The following is a 9,421-nucleotide window of genomic DNA, read 5'->3' as shown; positions in this document are numbered from 1 at the left end:
TGCTGCCTGGGAGAAAGAAGCCAGCTGCCCTCCAGGAATCAAGAGTATAAAGCTTAGCCATGGCTCCTAAAAGACCACAGAAGTGGCCCAGTGGTAACAACACAAAACTTGGTCTCTCAGGGCTACCTTCCAAAAGGGCTGAGGCAAGGATGCAGAGGTTCCAAGGCCATCATTATGGCAATAAATATGCAAGTACACAAAATGGGACCCAGCTGTATTAATCTATTTCCAACATCCAGAAAGAAAACCATAAGACCTGAGAACAAGGAAAATCAAAACCAGTTTGACCAGACATGTTTAATGTATGACATAGAAGTCACATATGGAAGGCACCATCATGGCCAACAAAGATAGAAAACGCAAATAAGCTATGGTCCTGGAATCTCAAACTATAATAAGTTAACACATAGCTGTTGTCTGTATATAGACAGAAAATATTAGACCAAAATTATTTTAGTCTATATACAGCAAAAATGTTAAAAAAAAAAAAACAAAAAAAAAAAACAAGTCTCCTGGGTCTCTACTCCTCCCCATTTGACAGACAGCTGCATCTTCTGGGGCAGTGCCAGCCATGTCCCCAGGACATGATGGTGAAGGTCGGAGTAAATGGATTTGGCCATATTTGGCATCTGGTCACCAGGGCTGCTTTTAACTCTGGCAAAGTAGATACTGTAACTGTCAGAGACCCCTTCACTGACCTCTGTTATAGGGTCTACATGTTCCAATATGATTCCATCCACAGAAAATTCAATGGTATAGTCAAGGCTGAGAATGGGGAAACTTGTCATCAATGGAAAGCCCATCTTCATCTCCCAGGAACAAGATCCCACCAACATCAAAAGGGGTGATGCCAGTGCTGTGTTGTGGAGTCCATGGAGGTCTTTGCCACCAGGGAGAAGGCTAGGGCTCACTTGAAGAGTAGGGTCAAGAGGATCATCATCTCCGCCCCTTCTGCTAATGCCCAATGTTTGTGATGGGTGTGAACCATGAGAACTATGGTAACTTCCTCAACATTGTCGGTAATCCCTCCTGTACCACCAATTGCTTGGCCCCTCTGGCCAAGGTCACCTATGACAACCTTGGCATCGTGGATGGACTCACAGCCACAGTCCACACCATCAACTGCCACCCAGAAGACCGTGGACGGCCCCTCTGGGAAGCTGTGACAGGATGGCCGAGGAGCTGCCCAGAACATCATCCCTGCTCCTACTGGCAGTGACAAGGCTATAGGCAAGGTCACCCCCAAGCCGAATGGGAAGCTCACTGGCATGGCCTTCCATGTCCCCACCCCCAAAAGGTCAGACATGGATCTGACCTACTGCCTAGACAAAGGTGCGAAATGTGATGGCATTAAGAAGGTGGTGAAGCAGGCATAGGAGGGCCCCCTTAAGGACATCCTGGGCTACGCTGAGGACCACGTTGTCTCCTGCAACTTTAACGGTGACACCCACTCTTCCACCTTCAATGCTGGGGCTGGCATTGCCCTCAATGACCACTTTATCAAGTTCATTTCCTGATGTAATTTCCTTATGGTCCACACTGCCTCTAAGAGCCCCCTGGACCACTAGCCCCAGCGACGGCAAGAGGGAGAGAGAGGCCCTCAGCTACTGAGGAGTCTTGTCCCCCTTCCCCCAACACACTGAGAATCTCCCAATCTTCACACAGTTCCCATCCCAAACCCCTTGAAGAAGGAGAGGGGCTTGGGGAGCCCTACCTTGTCAGGTACCATCAATAAAGTACACTGTACAAAAAAAAAAAAAAAAAGTCGCCTGCATCCTCAAGAGGCACAGAGTACAAAATTAGAGGATGAAGAAAACAAACCCTAATTGCCCTCAGAGAATTTTCCCTGAATTATTTTGGAGATGCCTCAATTCTCTATTTAATTTTGTCTCTGTATGGACAGGGATTTAATGATTAATACCACACAGGACACAGATTCCTAGCAGCATCTGTATTTTTCAAATGTAAACCCGCTGAGTGGTCCACTCCATGCACCGCATGGTGAGTGGGTGGTAGGGAAAGGGTCACCATTCATCTTTCTAAGCTGTAATTGTTGTTCACAGAATGACAGGTTCACACAGGCTGAAGACATGTGCATGTACAAGAAGAAAACACACAGAAACAGTAAAGAAACCATTCTGGCAAAATGGCTTATCCTCTTCAACCTAAACAATTTCCCTTCTCGCACTGGTGCCAACTTTCCAACAAATGTGCAAAATTAAGCATTTTCTTTTCTATGTGCTATGAAGTATATTTGGTATTTTGAGAGGCTCATCTATCTCCTCTGGTATTTATGGGAACAGTGAATTTTCTACCTCAATTAATTGCCCCTGGGTTCACTCTAGACACCTTCCAAATATGAATTTAAGCAACTTTTCATAGATCCCTCAAATTCAAGATACAACATGATATTCAGTCCTAGGAGTTTTCTTTATTCTCGATTCTACCCGTAAGTGAGAAAAGTAAGATTATTGAAATGAGTAATGCTATGGAGGGTTTTTTTTTTAATTTTTTTAAGTTTATTTATTTATTTATTTTAACGTTTATTTATTTTTGAGACAGAGAGAGACAGAGCATGAACAGGGGAGGAGCAGAGAGAGAGGGAGACACAGAATCCGAAACAGGCTCCAGGCTCTGAGCTGTCAGCACAGAGCCCGACACGGGGCTCGAACTCACGGACCGTGAGGTCATGACCTGAGCCGAAGTCGGACGCTCAGGTCATGACCGACCGAGCCACCCAGGAGCCCCTTAAGTTTATTTTTGAGACAGACAGTGCAAGTGGGGGAGGGACAGAGAGAGAGAGAGAGGGAGAGAGAGAATCCCAAGCAGGCTCTGTGCTATCAGCACAGCCCAATGCAGCGCTTGAACCCACGAAACCGTGAGACGTCATCTGAGCCAAAACCAGGAGTTGGACGTTTAACCGACTGAGCCACCCAGGAGCCCCAGTAATATTATGTTTTAATCATTAAGTCAATGACCCAGAAATCTGATACATTTAGTTCCTTTTATTTGAATACAGGATTGGCAGTCTGTTCAATTTTACATGAAAGTCACAATACCCAGATGAACCGCCTTTTCTTATAATCTGAGAAAACTAAAAAAAGAGGAAAAAAAAAAACAAAAAAACCTGGAGGGTTGCCTGGCTGGCTCAGTCAGTGATCTCAGGATTATAAATTCAAGCTCCACATTGGCTGCAGAGATTACTTAAAATAATCTTTATGAAAAAAAAAAAAACAAACAAACAAAACTGGGGCACCTGGGTGGCTCAGTCAGTTAAGTGTCTGACTTCAGCTCAGGTCATGATCTCACGGTTCGTGAGTTCGAGCCCCGCCATTGGGCTCTGTGCTGACAGCTGGGAGCCCGGAGCCGGGAGCCTGGAGCCTGCTTCGGACTCTGCGTCTCCCTCTCTCTTGTTCCTCCCCTGCTTGTGCTCTCTCTCAAAAATAAATAAAGATTTAAAAAAAATTTTTTTTAAAAGCTGGGGACAAACTATAAAATAGGAAAAAATTATTTATGATATCAGCAACAGGGGCGCCTGGCTGGCTCAGTCGGTAAACCATGCAACCCTTGATCCTGGGGTCGTGAGTTCAAGCCCCACATTGGGCATAGAGCCTACTTAAAAAAATATCAGCAATAGTGACTCAATCACTTACAAAGGCTCACTTGGATTTGACTAGACTAACTCTGATACCTAACACATACAGATGCATATATATATTTAGCCTTACAAAAACAAAATGACAGGACAATTAAGTCACACTTTTAATCAGCTAACTTAATTAGCAAGGGAAGTATTTATGAAAGTGCACATTCACACTGGGATTTTCGGCACACTGGTCAAAGAGTTAAATATGTTAGAAGGTAGCCTGTGAATACCAAGTGGGTGGCATTTCATGAAAATTCTCATCCACATGTAACAAAAAACATAATAATGGTCAGGGAGGACAAAGACCCTCATGGGAGCTCATTTTACCAAAACCATGAACGCATTCTCAAATTTAAAATTTTATGGCTATTAAGGCGTCATTACCATGCGAGAAACTTTCTTACCTGTTATTCCTCAGGTGTTCTAGCAAGAGACAGTAAAGATCTTAATCTAAACACAGTCAGCTCCCTAAAATGAGAGGTTTAATCTCATTATCTGGAACCACAGATGCTTCCTTGTCGAGCCATAAGCTCAGGGCAGGGCACTTACCAAAAGTTACTAATGGCGAACAACAGAATCCGAAATCTAATGTCCCCCCTTATAGGAAAATAGCTTTCTTCCAAGATTTACTGCACAGAAGTGAGGGAAATTAGCAAAAACAGTCTTCCACAAGCACACAAGGGGTGGTGAGCACTCCCCCGCAGTGGGACCAAACGCCTGAGCAGACAGCCCCTCAGCAGTGGGGTGGACAGGACCAGGAGGCTTGGGATCTGGAAGCGGAATAAAAGCAGAAATCGGCAGCTAACTCCTTCTCGCAGCCAGCCGTGGTCGGATCCTCAGCTGGTGCTGCTTCTCAACCTTAATCCCTCCAGGTCACAGTAACAAAATGTAAGCGGCCATCACAAGACTTCCAAAACCAAGTTTACCACAAGAAGGAAGTTCGATTTTAACGCTGACACCCTAAGCCACTTCCCTTGTTTTCCAGGAAAAAGGCCCTAAGATTCATCACAACTTGGCTATGAGATATCTGAGGAATGAAGTGTTTTCCTTTTTACAAGAAACAAGGATATTCAAGGGTGGTCTTGTACCAGGGGCTCATCCTCTTTCCTTGGGGATTCCAGCCAATCTCCCTACCTCACCTCCCATGTTTGATCATCCCTCCAGCTGCCAGCCTGTCACGCTTTCAGAAAGTTATCATAAAGTGGGGCGCCTGGGTGGCTCAGTCTGTTGAACATCCAACTCTTGGTTTCTGCTCAGGTCATGATCCCAAGGTCATGGGATCAAGCCCTGTGTCAGGCTCCACAAGGGGTGGGAAGACTGCTTAAGGTTCTCGATCGCTCTCTCTCTCTCCCGCCCTCCTTCCCCCCCTCCCCCCCTCCCCCTCTCCTCCTCGCTCACATTCTCTAAAATAAAAAAAAAAGGGGGTGCCTGGGTGGCTCCGTCAGTTAAGCATCCAACTTCGGCTCAGGTCATGATCTCACAGTTTGTGAGTCCAAGCCCCGCACCAGGCTCTGTGCTGACAGCTAGGAGCCTGGAGCCTGCTTCGGATTCTGGGTCTCCCTCTCTCTGTCCCTCCCCCACTTACAACCTGTCTGTCTGTCTGTCTGTCTCTCTCTCTCTCTCTCTCTCTCTCTCAAAATAAATAAAAATTTAAAAAAGTTTAAAAAATAATAAAAAGAAAATAAAAGGAAAGTTATCAGAAAGTAATATGGAAACCATTTCAAGCCTACCTGTTTCTATGGGTGACAAACTACGAAACTTACAAAGAACAGCAAATCCCTATTTCACAAAGTTTCTGAGTACACAGAAAAAGCTGGAAAGCTTACCATTTCAGGAATCCTAATGCAATAATCAAGAAATGAGGGGGCCGCTTGGGTGGCTGAGTCAGTCGTCAGCACAGAGCCTGCTTCAATTCCTGTCTCTCTCACTCTCTGCCCCTCCCCTGTTCTGTCTCTGTCAAAAATAAATTAAAAAACAAACAAACAAAAACAAGAAATGAGGAATGAATATTGTTCCTCCTTTAATGGATAGAATATCAACTTAGAAAATCAAAGACAGTCAACTGAAAATCTGCTGGAATTATTAAGCAAGTTCAGTAAGGGGACCATATAATGAATATACAAAGTGAGTAGGCTTCTATACATTAGTGATAACCACTTAAAAACTGAGTGAAAAATCCTTTATCACCTGCAAAAATTACTAAAAAAAAAAAAAACCTAGGAAGAGAGTAACAATGTATATTTATGTTTAAAAACTATAAAACTTTTACTGAAAGGCATAAAAAGACCTAAAAAAAAAAAAAACCACTGAAATATTCTATGTTCCTTGATAGGAAAATTCAAATCAACAGGTCAGTTCTCCTTAAATTAGCACACATTCACTGCAATCCCAAATTGATTTTTAGAACAATGTGATAGGCTGCTTCTAAAGTGGATCTAGGGGCACCTGGGTGGCTCAGTCGGTTGAGCGTCTGACTTCAGCTCAGGTCATGATCTCGCAGTCTGTGAGTTCGAGCCCTGCGTCGGGCTCTGTGCTGACAGCTCAGAGCCTGGAGCCTGTTTCAGATTCTGTGTCTCCCTCTCTCTCTGCCCCTCCCCCGCTCATGCTCTGTCTCTCTGTCAAAAATAAACAAACATTAAATAAATAAATAAATAAATAAATAAATAAATAAATAAGTAAGTAAGTAAAGTGGATCTAGAAGAATAACTTTGTAGAGTAGCCAAGAGGAAGTATTCTGAGAAAAATATACATATACATCAACAAGGGAGTATCTGCCCCCTCCAATGCAAAATATCCTGTAAAGTTATGGTAATTCTGAATATTTCTGTTTAGTAGCAAACCGTCAGAGTCCAGAAAGAGATACAAGTTACACGGAAATTTAGAATATGATAAACGTGGCATTCCCAGTAAGTAGAGGAAAGATCAGCACGGTAACAACTGGTGTTTCATCAAGTTTCTCTCTTCCCAGCCCACTGCTCTGTCGTACGGTTTCACAGTGTGCGAAACCAGGGGCTCCAGTCTCTCCTAAATCACACAGGCTGCCAAAGCCAAGGAGTGTGTGTGAGCTTCTATAGCTTCTCACCAAGTCCCTAACAAAGGGTGAGCCCACATTTGGACGAAGCCAAAATCAGAGTCAGATTATTTCAACTTTGAAGTTCTCATGGGAGAGCCGAGACACCGCCTCTCTACTTACAGAGGCTGGCACCAGGGCCACACAGGCTGTCATGTGAGTCACGGATGAGTCAGCCCCTGAGTCTGCCAGGCCCTGCTTGACTACGTCCACCTCTAGCGTGCACCCTTTTTGTTACAAAAACATTTCCAATCCCCACTGAGTGTTCTGCAATGGTCTATTCCCTTCAGAACGCGACGAGTGACCACAGTGAGTTTTGCAAAGAAAAGTAATTGCTTACCATGAAAACATGCTACCCCCACGGTGACGGGGGCTGGGGGTGGGGGCGGGGAGTGAGGAACTCTGAATTCCCATTGCAAAAGGATGATTCTTAATGGGAACCTTGGGAAGAACTTGGGGAAAGCATGTCAGAAACGATGCCAAGATCATTTGTATTTGCTGAGGAGTAAACAAAGATTGTTATCATGTGCAATTCTGAATCTGTCCCTAAGGGGAATACTGGTTAGCATTTCATGATGTGACAGCTTTCCCAGGTCTTAAATATTCCTCTCATTAGAAGTCCTTTTTTATCCAGTATCTAACCAAAGCCATGCAGCACTTTCAGAAGACAAAGCAAAATGTCTGGATGGAAGCTGTTTTGTGTTTCCACAGAGAAACCAACCTGTCATCATCAGGCCTCCAGCAGGGTTACACGGCACCTCTGAGAAGGCAGAATGGTTAAAGAAGCCTACTGTATTTCTGAGACAGGACTACGAAGAAATGTATAGAGACCAATTAACGTTCAAGGTTCTGAGGTCTCAGAATCGCCAGAAGAGGCTTGCATCCAGCCACTCAATACCAAAAGATCTAAGTACTTTTCAGAAGGTTCCTTTTCCTCCCCTTCTGTTCTTTGGCAATGGGGGGAGCAGTGAGAGGAGGGGAGGGGAGGGAAGGTGCTCACAGCGTTCGTGTATGTGGATTGAAAATACATTTTTTAGGGGCACCCGGGTGGCTCAGTCAGTTGGGCGTTTCACTCTTGGGTTTTGGCTCAGGTCATGATCTCACGGTTCATGGGTTCAAGCCCTGCACTGGGCTCCAGGCTACTGGCGTGGAGCCTGCTTGGGATTGACTGATTGATTCATTCATTCATTCATTCTCTCTCTCTCTCAAAAATAAATAAAATATTATGGGGGAGGCTGGGTGGCTCAGTTGGTTAAGCACCTGACTTCGGCTCAGGTCATGATCTTGCCGTTCGTGAGTTCCTGCCCCGCGTCGGCTCTGTGCTGACAGCTCGGAGCCTGGAGCCTGGAGCCTGGAGCCTGCTTTGGATTCTGGGTCTCCCTCTCTCTCTCTTCCCCCTCCACCCCCACTTGTGCTCTCTCTCTCAAAATAAACAAACACTAAAAAATATATATTATGATGGGTAGGAGTACACATTAAATAAACTCCTTAAAAAAAAAAAACAGGTTCTGTGGGATACTAGATAACTAAAATGACATTTAACAAAGTGCAGGAGGAGTGTCTGCACACTTCCTTCTTCCACATAGGTCTCTTAATCCACGTATGACAAGTGCTAACACATATGAATGACTACCATCCTATTTCTGAAACATGGGCAGTCTCCACTCTGCCCCTGCAGGACACAAAAGCAAAAAGAAAGTCAGGGCCATTTGCTTGGTAAAATGAAATCCCATCTTGGCTCTCCTGCGAGTTCACTTACTTTTTATAGACTGGCTTTCAAACACAGTAATTGCTTTCTTTTTTTAAAGACGTGGATTCGCACCACATTTGAGGGTCCCTATATATAGGTTTCAGTCGACTGTAATAGCAAACGCACAGGATCCACCCTTGAAGACCTAAATAGAACAGTTTAGGAAGAGGACCTCCTTTTCCTATAAAGCAAAACTATGAAAATAATCAAAGATAACTTGCCCAACTGCCACCAGAAGACAATTCCTAAGCCCAGTTTTTATGACACGCTCAGAAAAAAATGCACAACTTCTTCCAGGAAATTTGTGGTCTGCAAATTCTGTAAGATTTTTAAAATTACGTCATGTTTCATTTCTGTTAGCTCTTCTAATCTCTGGTTCAAATATTGGTGCTTAAACCTTAACAGTTAGAAAAGCAGTTATTCTAGATGGCTTAGAATTCTCAGAAAGCATGGGAATGCAAGCTGGTGCAGCCACTCTGGAAAACAGTATGGAGGTTCCTCGAAAAACTAAAAATAGAACTATCCTACAGCCCAGCAATTGCCCTACGAGGCATTTATCCATGGGATACAGGTGTGCTGTTTCGAAGGGACACATGCACCCCCATGTTTATAGCAACACTATCAACAATAGCCAAAGTATGGAAACAGCCCAAATGTCCACCGATGGATTAATGGATAAAGAAGTGGTATATAGGGGCGCCTGGGTGGCACAGTCGGTTAAGCGTCCGACTTCAACCAGGTCACGATCTCACGGTCCGGGAGTTCGAGCCCCGCGTCAGGCTCTGGGCTGATGGCTCGGAGCCTGGAGCCTGTTTCGGATTCTGTGTCTCCCTCTCTCTCTGCCCCTCCCCTGTTCATGCTCTCTCTCTCTGTCCCAAAAATAAATTTAAAACGTTGAAAAAAAAAATTAAAAAAAAAAAAAGAAGTGGTATATATATACAATGGAGTATTACTC

At 44.3% G+C, this 9,421-nt stretch overlaps 1 pseudogene; it reads left to right on the top strand.

Moving 5' to 3' along the window:
- The first annotated feature begins 542 nt into the window (after positions 1-542).
- LOC131515079 (glyceraldehyde-3-phosphate dehydrogenase-like) lies at positions 543-1,517 on the top strand (annotated as a pseudogene).
- Positions 1,518-9,421: the final 7,904 nt, after the last annotated feature.

Source organism: Neofelis nebulosa, chromosome 6 (genome assembly GCF_028018385.1).
Source record: "Neofelis nebulosa isolate mNeoNeb1 chromosome 6, mNeoNeb1.pri, whole genome shotgun sequence".
Lineage (NCBI taxonomy): Eukaryota > Metazoa > Chordata > Mammalia > Carnivora > Felidae > Neofelis > Neofelis nebulosa.
This window is presented reverse-complemented; position numbering and strand designations above follow the sequence as displayed.